The sequence below is a fragment of the Suricata suricatta genome, chromosome 13 (assembly GCF_006229205.1).
Source record: "Suricata suricatta isolate VVHF042 chromosome 13, meerkat_22Aug2017_6uvM2_HiC, whole genome shotgun sequence".
Classification (NCBI taxonomy): Eukaryota; Metazoa; Chordata; class Mammalia; order Carnivora; family Herpestidae; genus Suricata; species Suricata suricatta.
Window position 1 is genome coordinate 85,776,604 of NC_043712.1, and position 22,458 is coordinate 85,799,061.

The 22,458-nt window shown below is 40.8% G+C and overlaps 1 long non-coding RNA gene across 7 annotated transcripts; it reads right to left on the bottom strand.

The window, feature by feature from the left end:
• Positions 1 to 953: 953 nt before the first annotated feature.
• Positions 954 to 21,516, bottom strand: LOC115276462. Of its 7 annotated transcripts, none has more exons than XR_003901949.1 (8): positions 21,319 to 21,516; positions 15,846 to 15,974; positions 11,644 to 11,810; positions 6,746 to 6,866; positions 5,281 to 5,580; positions 4,943 to 5,147; positions 2,303 to 2,562; positions 954 to 1,207 (listed from the first exon to the last, which is right to left on the bottom strand). It is a non-coding gene; the product is annotated as an uncharacterized LOC115276462 (long non-coding RNA). The 7 variants fall into 7 exon arrangements; XR_003901951.1 differs by having other exon boundaries at positions 954 to 1,255; XR_003901948.1 differs by lacking the exon at positions 2,303 to 2,562 and having other exon boundaries at positions 4,943 to 5,060.
• Positions 21,517 to 22,458: the final 942 nt, after the last annotated feature.

Here is a 22,458-nt window from a genome sequence, read left to right on the forward strand (position 1 = left end):
GATACAACACAGTAAACTAAAGATTTATTGGGATCTCACGAATTTATCTTTTTTTTTTCTTTTTAGTGTTCTGAGTCTCCACATTCCATTTAGTTTTGCTTGGAATGTGGGGGACATCAAAGTTATTAGTGTTGTGGGGAGAGCTTGGAGAACTATCTGGCTGTATGGAGCTTTTCCGCTCAGTAGAAGAAAGCTAAGAATGTACTTAGTGGGCAGCTGCTGCTAATATTGCATTCTTTACTTCATTTTTGCACAGTGATTGTTAAAAGCAATTCAAGATAAGAGTTGAATAAGGTGAATATTATCTTTATAAAGTAACATAGGAGATTGTTCATATTTGAACACATAGAGCAGAGAAGCACATCACCACTGACACTACCAGCAGCAAGATGACAAAACAGAAAAAAACACTCTTCTCATTTACAAAATACTTGGCTTTGGTTTTTCGGTTTTTGTTCTTGGCTCTCTTGTCACAAAGGGTCAAGACAGAAATCAAATAGAAGGTGTCTCTCATCCATGCAAGTTTCTCAGTAAATATCTACACTCAGCAAAACTAAAACCTAAACCATGAGCAAGTGAACCTGAGTCTTCTGCTTTCTGCAAGTCAGCTGCAATTTAATGAATGAAATCATTACTTTCAAATTTGGTAATGAACAAAGTCAATAATAAGCCTGAAAATTTCCCCATCAAAAATTATTTTTCAAAGACAATGCCTGAAGAATTAATGTCTTTATTTCATTTGAAAAAAAATAAAACCTTTATTCATACTGAATTCAATATCATTATAGAGCCCTCACTTTACTGGTCCGTCTGGGACCACATCTGCCTGGGGGAGGGGAGGGTATGACGGCTTTAATCCTTTCCATATGTGACTTTGACAGTGGATCCTTCGGGGAGTACATTTCTCAACACTGATATAAATTATAATTTCTGCAAAAAGACTGACATACTGGTTGGTTTAGAAAGGTTTATTGTTGAATTTGAGATAAGCTTGGCGGTTTTTGACACCAAGTCACATGCTCAGACACTGTCACATTTGGAATCTTGCTGTTGATGTGGATTGAAGGCTCGCTGGTGTGAATTCGAAGCCTGATTGCTTTACAGGTGCAGCAGCTTGACAAGACAGAGGCTTCACTTGTCCAAAAAGAAATCACATCACCGTGGATGGTACACAGCCCTTCAGGTGCAGGCCTCGTGAGCCTCAGGGCTGAATAAAAAGAGACTTCATGTGCCTCTTATGTCGTTCTTTGTGGATCTTTCAAAACCAACAAAATGGCTTTTATTTCCAGGCCTAGCACTAAGATGTGACTCTGACAATACTGGCAGTTTTGTGAATTCTCAGTGTTTGTTTCCTCATTGTGATTATGTGTCCATGTAAGAAGCAAAAAACTGGCATAATAATTAAAATTACATTACAAGGGAACCTTTTTCTCTTGAGAGTTTGATAAAATTTAATGAAATGCTCATTTCTATGCTCTGTGAAATCTTAACACTTTCCTCCAAAGTCATGACATTTCCCAGATGATATAAGATCTCATAATCCTCCTGGATAGTAATTTCTGCTTCCTTATTTCATAGATCACTTTGTATTATTGATACATATATATTAACTCTTAAATGAAACAAATTCCCCTCCTTAATTTCAACAAGCATGCTATTGAGGAAATAACAACACTGTCATATCAATGCTGGGCCACAAAATTCAGAAATAGCCACTGGACATATTGGAAATATGATGTAAAATGTAATTGTAAATTCAACATAAAGTGATATTGAAATAAAAATGAGCTAAGCCTCAAGATAGGAGATGAATAGAAAATTACAAGTGGTCCATTATAATAGAATTTATAATTTCAAAATTTATTCTGAGAAAAAAATCTATTCTGAAATGAGATTTAATGTATTAAGGCCACAATGAGGATTACACTCTAAACACAGTACACTGATATTAAAGAATAGAAAATTAAGTAAAAGAGAGTTTAAGAGAGATTGAAAGTGTCAATTGAGATAGACCCATTAAAAGTTACTAAAGTTTGAAAAGTAGAGAATAACAAAGAAAAGGACATTATTTTATTTGTCTAATTCCAAAATACAATACATCAATTAATTTTGAACAGTGGAATCGCTGTAAAGATCCATTCACAAACCCAGCTCAGTGTTACTATCAGCGTATATATTTGACTTTTGTGTAAGTCCAGTAATGTAGTGTTATAAGCACACAATCTCATGATTTTTAAAGTATTTAAGAGAAGAAATAAGAAAAATCACTTCTATAATATTTCTCATTAACCCACATACTCACCATTTTCATGGCTATTTCTTCTTATGGACTCAAGTTGCCATCTGATATAAAAAATTTTCCCCAGACAAAAAGACTTCTTTTTAGTATTTCTGACATGTCAATTCCATTAGCAGTAAATCCTTTTACCCTTTGATGATCTGGACATGTCTTTATTTCACTTTGGGTTGTGAAGGAACATTTTTCTGGAAATAGAACTCTTGTTGGCTCATTCCTCAGCACTTTGAATATGCCATTCCAGTGTCTCCCACTTTATATCATGTCTAATTAAAAAAGTGAAAAGAGAAAAGGAACCATATCCCACACTCAAAATTAAAGGGAAAAAATCAGTTCATGTATTCCCAGATGTTATATGTAGGACAGACTTCAAAGCAGCTACTACTAATATGTTCAAACAAGTAAAATAAACTGGGTTTAAGGAATTATAATGTGAGAATAATCTCCATTTGAATAAACCAATAGAGATTCTAAAAGAGATAGAATTTATTTTTTATTAAAATGATCCAAGGGATCATTCATAATAACTGGAATGAAAAAAACTCACCTATAGGGTTCAAAATCAAGTCAAAATGGTGAAAGGAAAATCAGGGAACTAGCATATAGACAAATAGCAATGACCATATCTGCAGAACATAGGAAAATGGTAAAATAAATCTAAGCAGGAGAAACCTGTGGGAAACCTCTGAGTGCACCAAGTTGTAGTTGAAGCCTCAAAGGAGAGAAGAGAGAGAGGAAAAAAAAGTCAGAAAACATATTTCAAGATACAATGGCCAACAACTTACCACGAAGCTCAAAAAATCCTGAAGAAATAAATACAAAGAGATCCACACATAGGCACATCATGGTGAAAAGATGCAAAGATAAAGAAAATCGTGGAAGCAGCAAGAAGAAGAAATGACTGCTCACACACAGGAAAGCATCAATAGGATTAATGGCTGACTGCTAAACAGAGATGATATAAGGTGGATGACATTGGAACAGCATAGTCAAACTGCTGCCAGAGTTCTATTTCCAGGAAAGTGTTCCTTCGGAACCAAAGGTGAAATGAAGTCATTTCCAGATCATCAAAGGGTGAAAGGATTTATTGCTAGTGAAATTGAATTACCAGAAACACTAAAATGAAGCCTTTTTGTCTAGGAAAAAGTTTTCTATCAGATGGCAACTTGAGTCCACTGGAAGGCATAGAGAGCCATGACAATGGTGAGTATGCGGGTTATATGAAATATTCTAGAAGCGATTTTTTTTCTTATTTCTTCTCTTAGCTATTCTAAAAAGCATGATATTGTATAAGTGATAATTTTAACACTTCATTATGGGACTTACACAAAAGTCAAATATGTATGCAAATAACAGAACAGAGCTAGGTTTGCAAATGGACCTATTTTACAGAATTTTTAAAAATATTTTATCAGAATGAAGTTCTCGTTAATCTGAACTAGATTGCAAAAATTAGGAAACATTGTGACCCCTCAGCAACCATTAAAACCCTCAAACCATTTGAAAAACCCTCAAAAATATAGTTGAGAGTCAACATAGTCTTTAAAATGCTGCCATGAAATAAATTTACCACAAAAGGTAGCAGTGAGCAGAAAAACAGAGGATCAGAAGAGAGGGGTGATGCAGAAAACAAATATCAGAATGTTCTCTGACTGTAATAGAATTGGAAATTGGCGACAACAAAATTTTGGTAACTCTAAACATATGTTGAAGTCAAGGAATTCACTTCTAAATAACCATTGGGTCAAAAAAATTCACAAGAGATGGGGCGTCTGGGTGGCTCCATCGGTTAAGTGTCCAACTTCAACTCAGGTCATGATCTCCTGGTTTGTGATTTGGAGCCCCACATTGGGCTCTGTGCTGGCAGTGTGGACCCTACTTGAGATTCTCTCTCTCCCTCTCTCTCTCTCCCTCTCTCTCTCTCCCTCTCCTCTGCTTACTCTCTCTCTCAAAAGTAAATAAATACATTTTAAAAAATTTACAAGAGAATTTGGAAAGTATTTTGGGCTGAGCAAAAATTTTTAAATGACCAACTGTAATTTATGACACAGTCTCTGTAAAGCTTAGAGAAAATGTGTGCATGTTCATGCTTATATCAGGAAACAAGAAAAGTCTCGAACCCACAACTTAAGCTTCCCCTCAAGAAACTGGAAAACCATGTAGTAAAAAGCCAGACTTCAGTTTTTGATGTTTGACTACTTCAGTTTTTGATGTTTGAGGTCATGTTTATGCCTCACCATCCCTCTTCCCCTCTGTTCATCTTCTGGACAAGCTTCTAGAAAGTCCTGGTGCTGGGGCACCTGGGGGGCTCAGTCGGTTAAGAGTTCGACTTGACTCAGGTCATAATATCACAGTTTGTGAGTCTGAGCCCTGCATCAGACTCTGTACTGTCAGCACAGAGCCCACTTCAGATCTGTCTCCCTCTCTCTCTGCCCCTCCCCTACTTGTGCTCTGTCTCTTCCTGTCTCTCAAAAATAAATAAATGCTTAAAAGAAAAGGAAAAAGAAAAAAAACCAAAAACAAACCAAAAAAAGGAAGCCCTGCTGTTACCTCCCATGGGTTGATGGGAAGTTTAAACCACACCTGAAAATCTGCACCCAAGCCACAGACCCGAGCCACGTGAGAACCGCAGGCCATTCTCCTCACCTTGTTTTCTCAAGCCATTTTATCATGGTTGGGTGCCACTGTCTTTCCCTCTCAAGAAACATCATCACGATAATAAACATTCTGTTTCCTCACGGTGAACATGTGTGGCATCATCAGCCTTGGCATCCAGACCAAATTTAGGGTGTGGAGAAAATGAAACGACATCAGTGGATGTGCGCAATCCAGTGAGTAGAACACAGGCAGTCTGGATAAGAAGGGAGCGCCCAGAGTTAACTGATAGGAGATAGGAGGTGTAGGTATGGCGCCTCAGAGTGCCCCGGGATCTAAGAAAGAGAGGACTCAGAGTGTCATAGTAAGTGCCTCATGTGGCGTCTTACCTGGAACCTACACTGGAAGGTAGGAACCTCATAACCACCACGGTACCTCAGCTCGGCTTAGCTCATCATCTGTGTCTTGTCACAGACAAGCATTTAAAGAGAGGCCTCTAGTAGGAACTTCTTTTTCAGAAGAGACCGCTGTTTGGGGAGTCATTTCTAACACTTGAATCTCAGCTGCGAAGATTTAGGTCAAGAAATCACATGGCTTGGGACGAGGTGCCTGTGGGACCCCAGATTTCTGTGGATTGTCACCGTGCTTTGGAAACGCCTCTCCCCTGCGCCCCTGCAGGGCTGTAGGACCTGTGGTGAGGAACAAGTCGTCAATGCGGCGTCACCAAGAGAGTTTTACTGAGACGACACAAGTTATTCTATCTTTAAACCATTGATTCTGTGTCTCCGAAGCAGATGTTTAGTGAAGATGGTCACCTTTTAAAAGCTTGATAAATGTACAAATATGTTGACAGCAACACTTGACTAAAAAATGAGGCAATGATTTATTTCAGATGCTAGGCAGTTGTCAAACAATATTAATGTCTGCAAATCAGTCGAGGAGCACAGAAGAATGGCAGCCAGGTCTGTGACACAGATGGCGCTAACTGGAGTCCATCTTTCACTGACTTAACCACATTCCTCCGGTTCCTAATTCCTCTTCCCTCAGCATGGATGGGGTTTCCGAACGACATGTGCGTGAATGGATTTCCGACTTAACAGCTGCTGAGGGATGTGTGCTGACAGTGAACAGCCAGATGGTTATTAGAGAGGCCCTTTGCATGAATGACAACTCTATGCAGAGGTGACAAGACATAGCCAAACTTTTCCTATACAGTTTAGAAAATCAGAGGAAATCAGGCTCCTGGGTGGCTCGGTGGGTTGGGCATCTGACTTCGGCTCAGGTCATGATCTCATGGCTCATGAGTTTGAGCCCCTTGTCGGGCTCTGTGCTGAAAGCTCAGAGCCTGGAGCCTGCTTCGGATTCTGTGTGTGTCTCTCTCTCTGCCTGTCCCTCATTCATGCTCTTCTCTCTCACCTTCAAAAATAAATAAACATTAAATATTTTAAGAAAAAAAAGAAAATTATAGGAAACCAAGAGTTTATAAATAATATGGATGGAGGCTAAAAACTGGCTGAACCTGGTTAATGTCTGGCTAATCGGTGAATTAGGGAAATCCAAGCCAAGGTGCAGTTGGAAGAAGCCATGAAGCCAAGCAGAGCCCCTGAGAAAGCCCCGAGCAGTGTGGCCACACTACTGACACAGGCTTAGGGGTCAGAGCAGAGAGAGCCTCAGGGAATGAACGGGGCTGTGAGTTGAGCCTCAGTCTCAGGGCTCAACCAAGCAAGAGGGGTTTGGAGGAGCCTGCTTGTCCAAGTTGCAAGCCAGCCTCAAGGAGACACTGCCGGTATTGAAGGGCCAGCCCCCTGTCATCCAGCAGGAAAGGGTGAGCCCATTCTGTAAGAGAGGACAAACCTGTATGAGGCTTCAAGATTTCCCTTCTGTGAAGTCCGCATGCCAGTCAGTTCCAGGCAGGATTCATGGCCTCAGCTCCAGCCTTCCGAATGACAGTCTCCAGGGGGCAGCGCCCAGGAGCCTACATGTAAAGCATGCACCCTGTTTGATTCTTATACCCCTGTATACTTACATACACAAAAAATAATATTTCTCTTTGAAAGAGAGGGAGAGAGAGCAGGGGAGGGACAGAGAGAAAGGGAGACACAAAATCCAAAATAGGCTCCAGGCTCCTAGCTGTCAGCACAGAGCCCAATGTGGGGCTCAAACCCACAAACTGCAAGATAATGACCTGAGCTGAAGTCAGATGCTTAACCAACTTATCCACCCACCTTCTTATGCCCCTGTATTTAAAGAATGATGGGATTTATTTGGGATCCAGAAGACAAGGATAACCATTTACCTGAATTTCTTAACTTGAAAAAAAAAATCAGTCCCCAAAGTACTTATCAAAACAGATTACATATTAAGTCATTTATAAGGACTTTAACAGATACACACAGCACACAAAATTCCCGATACCCAAAAGCTAAATCAAGACTTAATGAAGAAGATCAGGAGACTATCCTCTGAAACTATATGTTTTCATGCAAAGAAAAGCAAAGCTTAGGGAAATAAAAGTGAGAGAGAGATGCAGAAAGCAAAAGAAAAGAAAACTCAACTTTTTTGTGTGTTTTGTGTATATGAGAGTGATAAATAACTCTGACTGCCATTCAAAGGAAAAGAAAATAGTGAAATACTTTTAACTTGGCAAATTGAATAACCTATAAATCATTCATTCACGGATCCCACCCAAACTAGGAAATTAGCAACACCTAGTTTAAAGAAAAGTTCACAAAGGACTAATTACTTTCTGGATGAATATTTAGTTATGATTAAATCCAAGTTTTAATGCATGATGAATTATGTTGAAAAATACAGTGCTTTCTAAAATCACTTCACTTAGTAAAATTTGAGGTTCACAACCTCAAAAAGCCATCTGGAGACAGCTTGTTGAAAAGTGGAACACAGAAGACCAAGTCAGACAAATGACAAAACACAAAGGTTTATTTACATGAAGTTAGACAATCAAGAGAGACATGAACACAGTTCGATGTCACTGATTAAACATCAAAAGCTTTAAGTTTTCTAAAAAATTAGGACTCTATACCAGAGAGATATGTCCCATAGGAATTTTTTCTTTTATAAGAAATTTCTGAACCATATTTTATTCTTAAATGTACTATTTATAACCCAATCTAAGCTTCTGGTAAAATACTTTTTTCCATAATAAATCATTTATTATTAAATTATATTTAATAAATTATAATTTATTAAAATAAAGTAAAATGGAATGGAAATGCATAGTTCTTTTTTTCCTTAAGAGCCCAAATCACCAGTATAACTTTTTAAAAGTTTATTTATTTATTTTTGAGAGAGATCATGAGCAGGAGAGGGACAGAGAGAGAGAGAGAGAGAGAGAATCCCAAGCAGGTTCTATGCTGTTAGTGCAGAGCCCACCATGGGGCTCCGTCTCACCAACTGTGAGATCAAGATCTGAGCCGAGATCAAGAGTGAGATGCTTAACCAACTGAGCCACCCAGGAGCTCTGGAAATGTGTAATTCTTAATAATTACAATATTTTGATAGAGTTAATGGCAGAGTTCTGAATTTACAGACTTAGTCATTAAAGTCATCTCTTTTAGAATCTTGACTATATCACTTTTTCTTAGCCTGGCTGGAGGCTTGTGCATTTTCCTGATCTTGTCAAAGAATCAGCTTTTGGTTCGTTGATTTTCTCTGTTGATTTCTTGCTTTCAATTTCATGGGTGTCTGCTCTAATTTTTATTATTCCTTTTCTCCTCCCTACTTTTGATTTAGTTTACTCTTCTTTTTCTAGTTGATTAAGGTGAAATATTAGATTACTGATTTTTAGATATTAGATCTATATATATAGATTTATCTAGATTTTGAATTTTAGATCTTAGGTCTTTCTTCTATGACATACTCACTGAATGCTATAAATTTCCTTTGGAGCACTGTTTTTGTCACACCCTGTAAACTTCGATAAGTTGTGTTTTCGTTTTTACTTGCTTCAAAATATTTTAAAATCTTGAGATGTCTTCTTTGACCCATGTGTTATTTAGACGTGTATTGTTGAATCTTCTGGTATTTTAGTTTTTTCTGGCTATCTTTCTGCTATTGACCTCTAGACTAATTTCATTATGATCTGAGAATAGACATGGTATGATTTTCATTTTTTAAGAATTTGTTAAGGTGTGTTTTATGGCTTCAAATGTGGTCTATCTTGGTGACTGTTTCCAGTGAGCTTGAGAAGAATGTGGTGCTATTGGATGAGGTGGTTCATAGGTATCTGTTATGTCCAGTTGATTGATTATATTGTTGAGTTCAAGTACATCATTCCTGATTTACTGACATATCCATTTCTAATAGACAAGTGTCAGAGTCTCCATCTCCAATAAATCCACTAATTTATCTTATTCTTCTCGTAATGCCATCAGTTTCTGCCTCATGTATTTAAATGCTGTAAAACACATTTTATCATTAGGTAATGCTTTTCTTTTCTTTTTAAGTTTACTTCTTTACACTTTCTACACCCAACACAGGGCTAAAACTCACAACCCTGAAATCAAGCATCATGTGCTTTACCAACTGAGCCAGCTAGGCACCCCAGTGCTTTTTTTTGTTCTGGATAACTCTGAAATTAATACAGCTACTTCTGTTTCTTTTGATTAGGGTTAGCAAGGTATATTTATTTTCATCTCTTTGCTTTTAATCTCTGTGTGTCTTCATATTTAAAGTGGGTTCTTTATAGACAACGTATAATTGTGTCTTGGGTTTTGATCTACTGACAATCTGTGCCTTTTAATTATTGATATAGTTGGATTAAAATCTACCATATTTTCTACTATTTTCTATTTGTTGTCCTTGTTCTTTGTTCATGGTTTTGCCTTCCATCCTTTCTCTACATTGTGTGGCTTAAATATTTAATATGATTCCATTTTCTCTCCCATCTTAGCATATCAATTATACTATGCCTTCTCTTTTTTTATTAATCGACTTTTATTACTTCAATCATTTTTATTTTTATTTTTTTACTTCAATCATTTTTAATTGGCTTTGTCATTTCTGTGCCTTTTGTTGCAAAACCACCCTAGATCTCTTTTGGAATTAAGTAGATATAAACAACAAATAAACATATAGGCAGAATCAGGCTAAGATATTTAGAGCACACAAGAAAATGAAAAGTTAGCTCTTTTAATCCAGGGAGAAATATGAGGAAAGAAATCACCTTTAAAATGAAAAACATATTTTAAAAATGCAAATATTAAGAATGGTATTGCAATTGTATCTTGACTTTATTTGATTGATGCCATCCTGGAGACTGAATTACAGAGTCAGGAGAAAGAGTGGAGGCAGGGAGAGGGTTCTCTAAACCCCACGGGGAAGAGAGTCTCTAGTCATATCAAAGTGTTCAGATAGCCAGGAAAAATCAGGATGGAAAATGAGGCAGTGGACTGGGCAAATAAGGCCCAAAGGGGCCATTCATAAGCCTGTACAGAAATTTGATGTATTTCCCATCGGGATGATGTCTGCCATGTTGGAAACTTTGCTGTGGCTCCATTCTCTGGAAGAAGCAGAGAGAAAGCACCATTTGTCTTAATTAAAGCCATGCTATTCAGGCTTTTCCCACTTCCCATGAATTTGGGTCATATTTATGAAATATTCAAATTAGGACCCAAGTAAAATTTATGCAAGAATCTCTGATGACTATGTACATTTTTGAAAGACTCTGAGGCTTAACACATTTAGATAAGATAAACAAAGACCATTCTATTTAGTTGGATTATCTAATTATTTAAATTCAAAGTTGAACTCTATTGGCATTGTGCTTCTAGAGGGTGTATTCCAAGTTCCTCAGTATACACATTGGGAGGGCATGAAGAGGGGAAAAAAGAAATATCAAGGGCTTCCAGTTCAATTCAACGGATTGTAAAGTTTATTCTCTCACCAAATCTTTTGAAACATTTTTTTAATGTTTATTTATTTTCGAGAGAAAGAGAAACAGAGCACAAGTGGGAGAAAGGCAGAGAGAGAGGGTGACACAGAATTGGAAGCAGGCTGCAGGCTCCAAGCTGTCAGCAGAGACCCCGACCTGGGGCTTGATCCTACAAACTATGAGATCATGACCTGAGCAGAAGTCAGATGCTTAACCAACTGAGCCCCCCAGGTGCCCCTCACCAAATCTTTTTTAAAAGGACGGTAAATGGATTTTAAGAAAGCATATACCCACAAGACAATAGTGAAAAAGAGAAGATACAATTCTGCAAGTGAAAAAACAAACCCAAAGAAACCAGTCAGAGACTGGCAGGGGGAAAGCTCAGAACACACACATGTGCACTACAGAGGTCCCTTGAGTCTGGGGAGCTGGTGGCAGCCCATGTCCCCAACACGGCAGGTGAACCAACCCTGCAGCAATGCCCTGGCCCAGGGAATGTGGCTCCCAGGTTTGGGTTCACCCAAGTTCACAAGATCTACCTGTTCACTTTGGCCATTTTCTCTTTGTCAGAGGCCTGAGGATTACATGGGGCGGAAACACCAGGTGCCAGAATCCTTTGAGGCCATCCCCGAGGCTCCGCCCCCCCCTCCCCACTATCCTCTTCCTGAGGGAGAGTCTCTGTGCGCAAAGACCATCTTTGGTAAGAATTAAGTGAAGTCAGCCTTAGAAATGAGAAATGTTAAATGTAGTTTTCAGAGCTTTGTCCGAGATGGAGACTGGAGAAAATAATAGAAAAATGCATTCATGCAAAAAATGAAGATGTTTCAAAAACCCTGCAGTGTGGGTTGTTGTTACTCACCTGACTGATTTCTTCCGCTGAGATCAATGGGCTGACTTTCAGACTCCCGGACTCCTGAACGGCTATTTTCAGAGGTATAGATAAAAGTTCCAGGTTTGCGAATGCTGTTCGGGCTCAAATTCTCTTGACGTGTTGACATCGTTCAATTATTTTCATTTATCATTCTGCTGTAAAGGCAGATCATATTGGACCCAATTTGATGAGGTGATTAACAGCCTTGCTTGGTATGTGTTGGTTAATTATTACTTCTGTAATACTACCCACTACTTTTTTAAAAAAATCATAAAGCATCAGGTAAAACTTTCCTCTGTGATTCTAGAAAACACCATGGCTTTAGGGATAGAGAGATAACTGAAGAAACGTGTTTTATTAACACAGTCACTTCTACTATCTGTATCAAATAGACCTAAATTTGATTTTGATTTATTTACCCTTATCATTTTATTCAGTGAGAATCTTATGTAGTTTTACTTTAAAGAACAGCCTTCTTTGTGAGGAAAAATAAATCCACTCCAGGTTAAAAATCTGCTGTATCACATACTCTGCCAATTCTGGCTACCCCTTAAAAAGCCAGTATAAAATTCTGATTGCATATATATTTTTTAAAAATAATTTGTACCTTACCTATAAGATATTGAATAATGTTCACTACTTCTGTAGTATTTCTATCATATATTTTAAGTAATACTCATATGACATTTTATTCTAATGGCCTCCCTGGAGATGCTTTGGTTAAATGGGTAGGTTTTAACAAAATAGAGCTGTCCATATATTTCTATGTAACACTTGTAATAAATAGATCTTGATGGGTCCCTTCTCTGGTAAATAATTAATAGTGAAGTCAAAACCTTTTTAAAGTTTATTTATTTCTGAGAGAGACATAGAGAGAGAGAGCAAGAGCCAGAAATCTACGACTTAATCTTACATATTTGTGCTGTGCATCCATGAGCCTACATTAGGGGAGAATCTTAATTACACTGCCTAGCAGAGCTTGGAGGCAGAGCTGTGAACTGAAGGTCGGACATCAGCGTATAGACTTGAACTCTGACTCTTTGCGCATGGTCCAGACCATCAGCTTTCAGCATGTCTGAGATGAGCTGAGCACAGGGACAAGCCCAGAGCTCCGGACCCTCCACCTGGATGGCTCGGTCTTGCCTCTTGTCAGAGTGAGTCCTGAAGACGGATCCCTTCTTCATCGTGGCTTTTCTAGTATCCTCCTTGGAGAACTCACAAAGCTGGAAGACAATGCTCTCTGAATCATGTGGGCTCCACTGTTGTAACTAATGACTTCATATAACAAATGATGCTCCATTCTAAAGAGCAGCATGGGGACTGCACATTCTCTGTGAGATCTTACTCACCGAAACCTGCATACAGCTGTAGAGGTAGCCAGCTAACGTATTAAACAGAAACAGGAAACGAGATGAAGGGGGACCATTATTTCATGAGTAGAATGATGGATGAATACACAGAAGATTTCTGAATTCATGTATTAGTTCTAGCAATTTTTTGATGGAGTCTTTTGGGTTTTCTAGATAGAGTATCATGTTGTCTACAAATAGGGAAAGTTTGACCTCTTCCCTGATGATTGGGATGCCTTTTATTTCTTTTTGTTTTGTGATTGCCGAGGCCAGGACTTCCAACACTATGTTAAACAGTAATGGTGACAGTGGGCATCTGGTCTTGCTCCTGACTGTAGGGGAAAGGGTGTCAGTGTTTCCTGACTGAGGATGATATTATCTGTGGGTATATATATACACATATATATGCACACTGTAAAGCTGCTGGTCCCCCCATTGTGGAGGACAGATTGGAGGACTTGTGATGAACTTGGGACATGCATTGTGTGAAGTTAGTTCTTAGCTCCAACCGATTTATGATCCAGGCTGACATATTTAAAAGGAGAGTTCTTATAGTTTTTTGGCATAAAGACATCCAGAGAGGGAAGGATTTTGAAAATTTGGAGGTTAGATGTCAGCAGCGGGGAAGAGGCACAGATTGACAAAGAGGAGAGGGAAGGAGAAGGGTCATGTCCAGAAAGGAGTGATCTGCAGAAGAGACTTCATAGTCTGTTGGAAGAGGGGTTTGGGGAGCAAGCATGTTCTGCAGGAGGAGGAACATGTTGTTAAGAATGGTTTCTGTCTGAGACGGAACGTGTGACCCACTTTCAGGCCAGAAGAACAGCGGGTGTCCTCCTGACTGCTTTGTCCACAGCCGCGTCAGCCTAGAGAACAGCTCGGAGACTGGAAACCGAAAATGAGGGCAAGCAGTGCAAAAGACCCAGGTGTCCGCACCTCAGTGAGATGCATTAACTTACAGCCATCACTAAGGAGAGTCTACTGTCCAGCCATAAGGACCACCAAAAGGGTCTTGCTTTACTTTGTAAAGCCTGGTTGCCTGGGCATTGGAAATCAGGCAGAAGAGAAGCACCATGGGAGAAATAATGAGAAACAGAACTTCCCAGCCAAGAAAACCTCTCACAAAGCAGAAGAAAAAGAATTCTTATTGCTGAGTGAGCATTGAGCTACGCATCATGGACAGGCTGCTAAAGATTGCCAAGACAGAAAGAAACTTCACCCTTTGAGAGGGTAGGGCAGCTACGACCCTACTACATGTGTCAGTCAGGGCCAACAATAAGCCTTCGAGGACGAGAACTGGACAGCACAGTTGGCCACACGTAGTTCATCCTACATATACCTGGCAGTCCGAGTGGCCGTCCGTGTTGTTAGCTAGCTGCCCTTACGCAGAGGAAAGTTCATTTCTCGTGTCTTTATGAACAGAGACGATTTTAACACTTTGAGCCGAGCAGTTCAGTCAGTCTCCCCTGCGACAGAGAGATGCGACATGATTGTCCTTGAGGGTTACATTTTACAGATGGCTCCCGGGTCCCTGAGAAAAACTTCTTTGGGTTGTCATTTAGCAAGAAGCTTGTTTAGGCATTAGGAGGGTTTACATTCATCTCGAAAGCGAAGAGCAAGAATTTATAATTATAAATTTTCTAAGTAAATGTTCTCGGAAAAGGAAGGGAGAACCTTCTTCCCTTTCTTGCACCAGGGACAGCCAGAACATATTTTTAATTGGTATTTGCCCTACGGCACCTAAGCATCTGAGGTTTGACTTCACTAACAGAAAATTTCCAGGCCCTCGAAGGCCCCCAAGCATGCTTTGTTTGCCCCAGAGGGGACTGTATTCATTTTTTTAAAAGTTTGCTGTCAAAATTTAAGTATCAGAAGATTGCACATGAAATCCAGACTTCCTGCGTCTCAGAAAACTCAGAGTGTTTTGTGGCAATCAGCTGGAGCTAAGATTAAAATATTAAAATGTCATCCCACTGTTATTTCAAAGTGAATTTATTTACTGCTAATGAGCTACACGCTAGGCTAAAATCTACACTGCACAGCACCAGGGATGATGACATTTCTAGATACAATAAAAGCAGTCATTTGTTGAGCACCTGTCATGGGCCATGCTGTTTTAATCATCTCCTCTTGACCACGTTGGTGAGGGAGGGATTCTTGCCCTAGCCTGACGGGGATGGCCACACAGAGGGCACTAGGCACATGTGATTGACAGCAGCGTGGTAGCCACAAATGCTCACAGCCCGGGCAGGGGATGGCAGTGCACACAGCACTCGGGGCCACACGGGATGTGCATTTGGGAGCAGAATGAGCCAGAAGGCTGCAGGGAACAAGCGGATGGGGTACCCCAGTTCCCACGGGAGGATGAGATGGGCTTGTTTGAGCAATCTTGCAGTCTGGTGGGGAGCTGGTACCTGCTGCTCAGGCAGAAGCAGCCATCCTGCCTGGTCTACTGGACGAGGAGGATTTAGCCTGGTGGCACCTTACTCACGGATGCAGAGTGCAGAGAGGGGCTTGGGGCCGGGCCCTCTGAGGCTCTGCCAGCTTCACATGCCACTCAATAACAATATTAACTTTAGACCTGTCACTACACATGCATATGGACTATTTCATTGCTCTTAGTCCCTCCATGATGCAGTGCTGCGCTTACGCCCACTTCACAGATGGCTAAGCGGAGTCTTGGCAAGGAGGAGATTTAACCACAATCACTGCCGGCTGCAAGGACCGAGCATGAGTCAGGCCCCAGGGCCGCGGCTCCAACTCCTACCCAGTAAAGCTGGTAGAACGACATTGTCCCCTGAGTTACATTTGACCAAAACACTGGTCTCTATTACTTAATCTTACCATTGTATTTTGGGATACTTCAATCATTTACCAAAAGTTGCTGTAGGCTTTGACTTCAATGAATCAAAGTGACATGAAATTCTTGCAGTGTCTTCAGTAATAAACCAGCAATACCACCCTTTAAAAATGCTGTAAGTAAATATAAACAGATAAAAATTAGAAAAACCGTCTTTGCCTGTTGAGGTTAACACATTTCCAGAGTAAGGCGTTTGGATTCCAAACACTGTTTTTACTTCTTTTGAGCAAAGTTCCCTACATGAGGCAGCAAGCACTGATCCAGGATTGGTTTGTGAAATGATGATTCCAGAATGCTGAGAGTTCCCAAGAGCAGCTGTCGTGAAAAATCAAGCAAGACTTTGAAGTGAGTAAAAATGATTATGGGGTGTCATGTCACATGTCACTGGCACATTGTCAGTTACCTCTGTCTTTGATTCAGCTATTTTATAACGCTGCAAGTTGTACAATTTTTACAGTAATGCAAATATTCTTATCATTAGAAATGTAAGTTTGTCCCTAGAAATGCAACTGAAGATTGTCATGTGGACATTGAGCAGCTTTGCATCTATTTTATACATTTATTTTAGTGACCCGTAAATATGTGTGTGTGTGTGTGTGTGTGTGTGTGTGTGTGTGTGTGTTGAATTCTCCTTTTAATCACTTGTAACATTTTACTGGCTCCTGTGTGCTAAATAAAATCTTGGACACATGTTTATTTAGTATTTGTAGGAGTCATGATTTACTCCTTTGTTTTATTAGACAGTATCATTTAACACAACTAGCTCTTAAAAAGTTGCCTTCGATCATTGAAATTACATGACATGAGTCCCTGGAATGGATGTAATTTAGATTTTTCTGAGGCAATGTTAATCTGCAGTTTATCAGAAAACTGGATTCTATTTGGTGTTTGAAACATGTTAAAATGAGTTTTGTCCTTTAAAATGAGTATCTAAGAACCAAAGTCGGTGAGGCACATGAGAGGAGGAACTTGGTTCCTAGGAACTGGGAACAACTGTCTTGTCAAGCCGCATGAGTGTAGGGTCTAAAAGTAGAGTCATCACTTCCTGTCTTTAGGGGAATCAGCTCATAGAAAGAGTCTAATTCCGATGCACAGTCCTTCCTGCTAAAATAATCATATGGCGGGGCACCTGGGTGACTCAGTAGGTTGAGTGACTGACTTTGGCTCAGGTCATGATCTCGCGGTTTTTGGGTTCGGGCCCCATGTCAGGTTCTGTGCTGACAGTTTGCTCAGAGCCAGGAGCCTGCTTCGGATTCTATGTCTCCTCCCCCATTCATGCTCTGTCTCTCAATAATAAATAAATGTAAAAAATAATTTAAAAAATAATAATCGCATGGCTACAGTGTCCTCTCTTCCTCTGGGCACCCTGGGTAAGTGCTGGGCTGCACACTCCCACGGCTGCTGTTCTGTGTGTGTTCCCTGCACATAAAGTGTGTCCTTGACCTTCCAGGATCTGGCTTGAGAGGTTCTGACCGATTGACCGAATAGCCCCATGGGGCAAAGACAATTCAGGCGCAGCATTCTGGTTACTTTTCATTTTAAGTTAATTTCAAACTTGTGGAAGGGTTTTGAGAGTAAGAAAAAAACTGTCCCCTTCCCCTATTGCTATTGCTGTTCTTTGTTTTCTGGATTCCAGTTTTGTGTCTGCTCCCTCGCTCTTATGTACTTTATTCTGTATTTCCAAAGAGCGCAAACCATTCTCTCGCCTCACACCATATGATGATCAAAATCAGAATATTTAACTCAATGCAACACCGTTATCTGATTCACCATCTTTAGTCCGATGTTGTCAATGACACTGAAGGTGTTCTTCATAAGTATTTGTTTCCGTGTTCCGGGACCCAACACAAGATCACGGGTTGTCATGATTCTTTTCTTTTCCTTCCATTCAGAATAGCTCCTTTGCCTATATTTGTCTTTCTTGACCTTGACATTTGTAAAGATTGCAGGTCAGTCATTCTGCAGAGCGCCCCTCGTTTGGTGACTGTTGATTGTTTCTCAGGATTGTCAGGGTGCTGTGTGTTTCAGAAGTAACAATACAAAAGTGATGTGTCCTGCGCAGTACACTGTATCAGGAGGCACGCCATGCCAGTGTGTCCCTTTACTGGTCAGTTGTTTCAGGTTGAATAAATTTGAATTGTTTCATATGTACACTGGGGAAAGTTTAAGAATTTCATGATTAATCATCTTTAAAAAAATTTTTTAACATTTATTTTTGAGAGAGAGAGACAGAGCGTGAAAGGGGGAGGGGCACAGAGAGAAGGAGACACAGAATCCAAAGCAGGCTTCAGGCTCTGTGCTGTCAGCAGAGCCTGATGCAGGGCTTGAAGCCATGAACTGTGAGATGATGACATGAGCTGAAGTAGGACAGTTAAACAACTGAGACACCACGGTGCCCCTCATGATTAATCATCTTTATGAGACATGAAAAGTAGGGTCATTTGAGACCAAAAATGGCATTTGATGAATCTATACTATGTTCAAGAGGAGCTCAGTTCTCCTGCCCTTGAGGCTTGTGATCATGGCTTTCAGGCATCAGGCGGAAGACCTGGTGACGGGCACATTCTTCATACATCCCAAGCGCACACCAGGAAGCTGTTTGGCCAGGTTTAGCGTATGTGCAATACCAAAGTGACTGGTGGCCTCCGTCTATGCAGAATAGCACCCCGAGAGTAAATGAGATCATTTTTCACTGTAATGAAAGACTTCACAAAGCTGGCTTTTTTATTTTTTTCATTTTTCTTCTTTTCCCTTTCCTTCCTTCCTGCCTTCCTATCTGTGTTAGTCTTTCATTCTTTCTTTCTTTATAGCTATTTCTTCAAAGTAAAACCCTCTTAAAAATACTATTATAAAACAATAATGCCACCTGCTTCATATATGTATGCAAATCAATTATAATATGGAAAAAGATTGTTCTACTGCTGTCTTTAAAAACAATTCCTAGGTTTTGCTGGTTTGCACTGCATTTTGGCTGTGAAGACAAATAGCAGTTGTATTAATTCTGATTTAAGATGATCTAGTTTGTTCTGATTGAGTCTGAGAAGCAATGAGTCTTCAGTCAACATGTATCATGTAAGGCTGTGATTTCACCATGAAAATCCACCACAGCTATTTTCCTCTTATTTATGAAGTATTAATTAAAAGTAGTCAAATATATTTTGCTTCCAACAGTGTGTACAGAGATAGAATTAGTTTTCCAATGTACCAATTTTGAGCATGTTAAATAGCTAGATAGTCATGAAATTTTATGCAAATAATGGTTAGGAGCTAACTCGTAGGATATTATATATGACATACCTGAAAGTGGATATAAATTACACTCAGCTTTCTGGTGGTATCTGGGGAATGAATTTCTGATTTAATTAGTTCTGTAATCCCTGTTTCAGAATTTATAAGTGTTTCAAATCATCCAATGGCTGCAGATAGCTTTCAGCAGATAGAACTTTACTCAATTTAGTGCCTAACATTTTTAAAACAACTTAGAACCAAATATTATATAACCACATATAAACTTTTTGCTAATAGTCTTTAAAACACAACCATTTGAGGTTGTAAGAGGAAACATTTTCATTTATGATATAAAGCATAATGCATTTCTCACTAATTTCATGTAAATCATAGTTCCTTGTATTTCAAAAGTAATTATTAACAGGAAACACTGTTTTATAAAGGGAAGAATGTGAGGTTCAGTCTTCTTGATGTACTCACATTAAGACACCAATGTGCTAGGGGCCGCCTGGGTGGCTCAGTCGGTTACGTGTCTGACTTTGGCTCAGATCACAATCATGCAGTTCATGCGTTGGAGCCCCACATCAGGCTCTGTGCTGACAGCTCGGAGCCTGGAGCCTGCTTCAGATTCTGTGTCTCTGTCTCTCTCTGCCCATCCCTTGCTCACACTCTATTTCTCTCTCAAAAATAAATAAACACTAAAAACAAAGAAGACACCACTGTGCTAAGAAGACCAGAGTTGCAGAGGAAGTTCCCTGTGATGACATAAAGGAGCACAAGTATGTACATTTCCCATGCCTCTGTCTCCTGACTGCTGTGCTGGTGCAAACACACTGTAAGGCATTTTGGAGGAAATCTCTTTGAGATCCAAAGGTAAAATCTGGAGTTCTTTCTTTCATAAATTTAGTTCTATAACCAAGTCAAACTTGGCAATGACTTTCATAGAGACTGACAAACATTACGGGCACTAAGCAGGACTTTTCAGTCGTCAGTGACGCCACCCTCTCCTTTTAGGGCCACATGTCAGGCCGAGGAGTTGTCGGACTCGCTCTGTTTCTCCACCTTCTGTTTATTCCTGTGGCCATCTGCTGTGTGACGTCCTCTCCGCCTCGGGACAAATGGGATGCAGTGGGAGGTAGGAATGGAGGTTAGCGGCACTTGTCACCTGCCTCTGTCTGTCTAGATTTTTCTAACAAGCTGGTTAGTTGGTAAAACAGTCACGATGTCATCATGAGAGAGAGACAGAAAGAGAGAGAATCCTTGGCCCTGATGACATTTGTCTTTTTTTTTTTTTAAATGCTAGGAGTTACCTAAAAAGATTGTCCAGGGAACAGCTGTCTCTCTGGTCATGTTAGGAATGCGGGAGCAGGCCTCGAGTCGAGGAAGGGATGGAGGATGAGTGTGTGTGTGTGTGTGTGTGTGTGTGTGTGTGTGTGCATGGTGGATATGGGATGTGTGTGTGTGGTGTGCATGGTGTGTGTGGTTGGTGCAGTGTGCATCAAGTATGTATAGGTATGCTGTGTGGTGTGGGTTTCGGTAGCTGTGTGTGCTCAGATTTTATTTTAAGCTAATTTGTGGCCTTTTGGGTAGACTTTCCCCTGCCACGTTGTCTCCAATACAAGTCATTCCAATTGCTCTGGTGTTAACTGCTGGTATTTCTAATTCTTCTAAAATTTAGTGCCTGGGTCCAGGCAAGCCGGAGACCTCCTTCATTAACTTCATCCAAAGAAGTCCAACTTGGCAAAGTCATGACAAGTTGGCCCCTCGGCCCGCCGGGTCCTCCCTCAGCCCCGCCTGCTGGTGAACGGATCGGACCCGGACTGTGTGTCCTCACAAGCCTGCTTGTGGCCTGGACACACTGGGAGGGGGTGATTTGAATGGTTTTCCAACCCGGGAGTCTCCAAGCACCTCCCCTGGGGGAACCGGCCAGCTATGCACTGGGGCTGAGACCCCACCACGGCCCAGGACAGAGCTGGGGAAACCGGGAGTCCCTATTTCTTGGCCTCTTACTTCAGCTTCTCTTCTGACCTGTGCCCTCTGTTTATACACATCGTATAAAATGTATATGGAGGTAAAAATCCGTCGGGAAAAATGCCTGGGGATTGTGGCGAGCAGCCTCTGGGATGGCTCCCAGCCTTCCCCGTTTCCCAGCACTCCCCCCCCCCCCGCCCCCCGCCTTGTGCAGTCTCCTCCCACTGCATGTGAGCCGGACTGCCTCACTTTCACAACCTGACACAGCAGAAGAGAGTGGATGTCCCTTCTGACAGTCTGTCAGGAGAGGCCAGGAATGTCTAACTGCCGGCCTTCTCTGCTGGAGGTCCCCAGAGTGAGCTTGGATGCAGACCCTCTGCAGCCTGGCATCATGCCACACGGGACAGATGCTTCAGCTGTGACTGCGGCAGGGCCACCTGCTTGACTGCAGCTCGTGAGAGAGCCTGTGCCAGGGGCCTTCAGCGAAGCCACGCCCCGATTCCCGCCCCCAGAACTGTGACATCACAAACGCTTGTTGCATTGAGCTGCGACATTTTGCGGGTAATCTATTACACAGTCGTAACGAGCCAACAGAGAAATCCAGACACAATTAGCAGCTCTCCGTCAGACCTGAACTTGAGAAACGTCAGGGAACTTCATCACAGTGGGAACCGATCTTGTCGATAAGCATCTTTGTAGCAGACTAAAATCTATACCTGGGCAAGGACCAAGCTGACACTAGTGTACGAGCCCCCGTGGCAAATTGAGTCCAGCAGACAATGCTGTGAAGACAAACAGAAGCCACGGGGTGGGGAGGGGGGCGGGGAATACAGAGGATCCAAATCAAGATATGGTGGGAACACGCATGACTGGTGTATGCATCTGAACTTAGTTGTTATCCTGGAAATGAAACAAACAGAAGAAAACAAAACGAAACAAATACTCGTGCACTGAGGGTATAGTGGGAGAACGACTATAAAATCCATTATTTTTGAGGCAGCCCATGCGCCTGGGGAACCACAGTGGGCGCCGAACACTCCATCGTGAGGGTGCAGCATTTCCCTTTTATGCACCTGCATTTTTATCAAAACCTTTAAAACTAATAGAGTTTGTTATGGATTTAAATATCAACCTTGTTCTCTGATATCTGCTATTTTTTCTGTGTCACATGGACTTTGTTATTGGCTATTCAGCCTCTAACAGAACCATTACAATCTGACACGTGATATTAATGCGTAGAGTCAATTGTGTGTGGGGGTGGGGTGGAAATCTAGAATGAAATGTGTAAGTCTTGGGTTGTAAGGCTCGTTAAGGCACTTGAGAACAACTTGATGAGTTATTGTCCAAATACAAGAAAGAGCACTTCAGTGATCCAAAGGGCTGAGCTGTTTCAAAGTT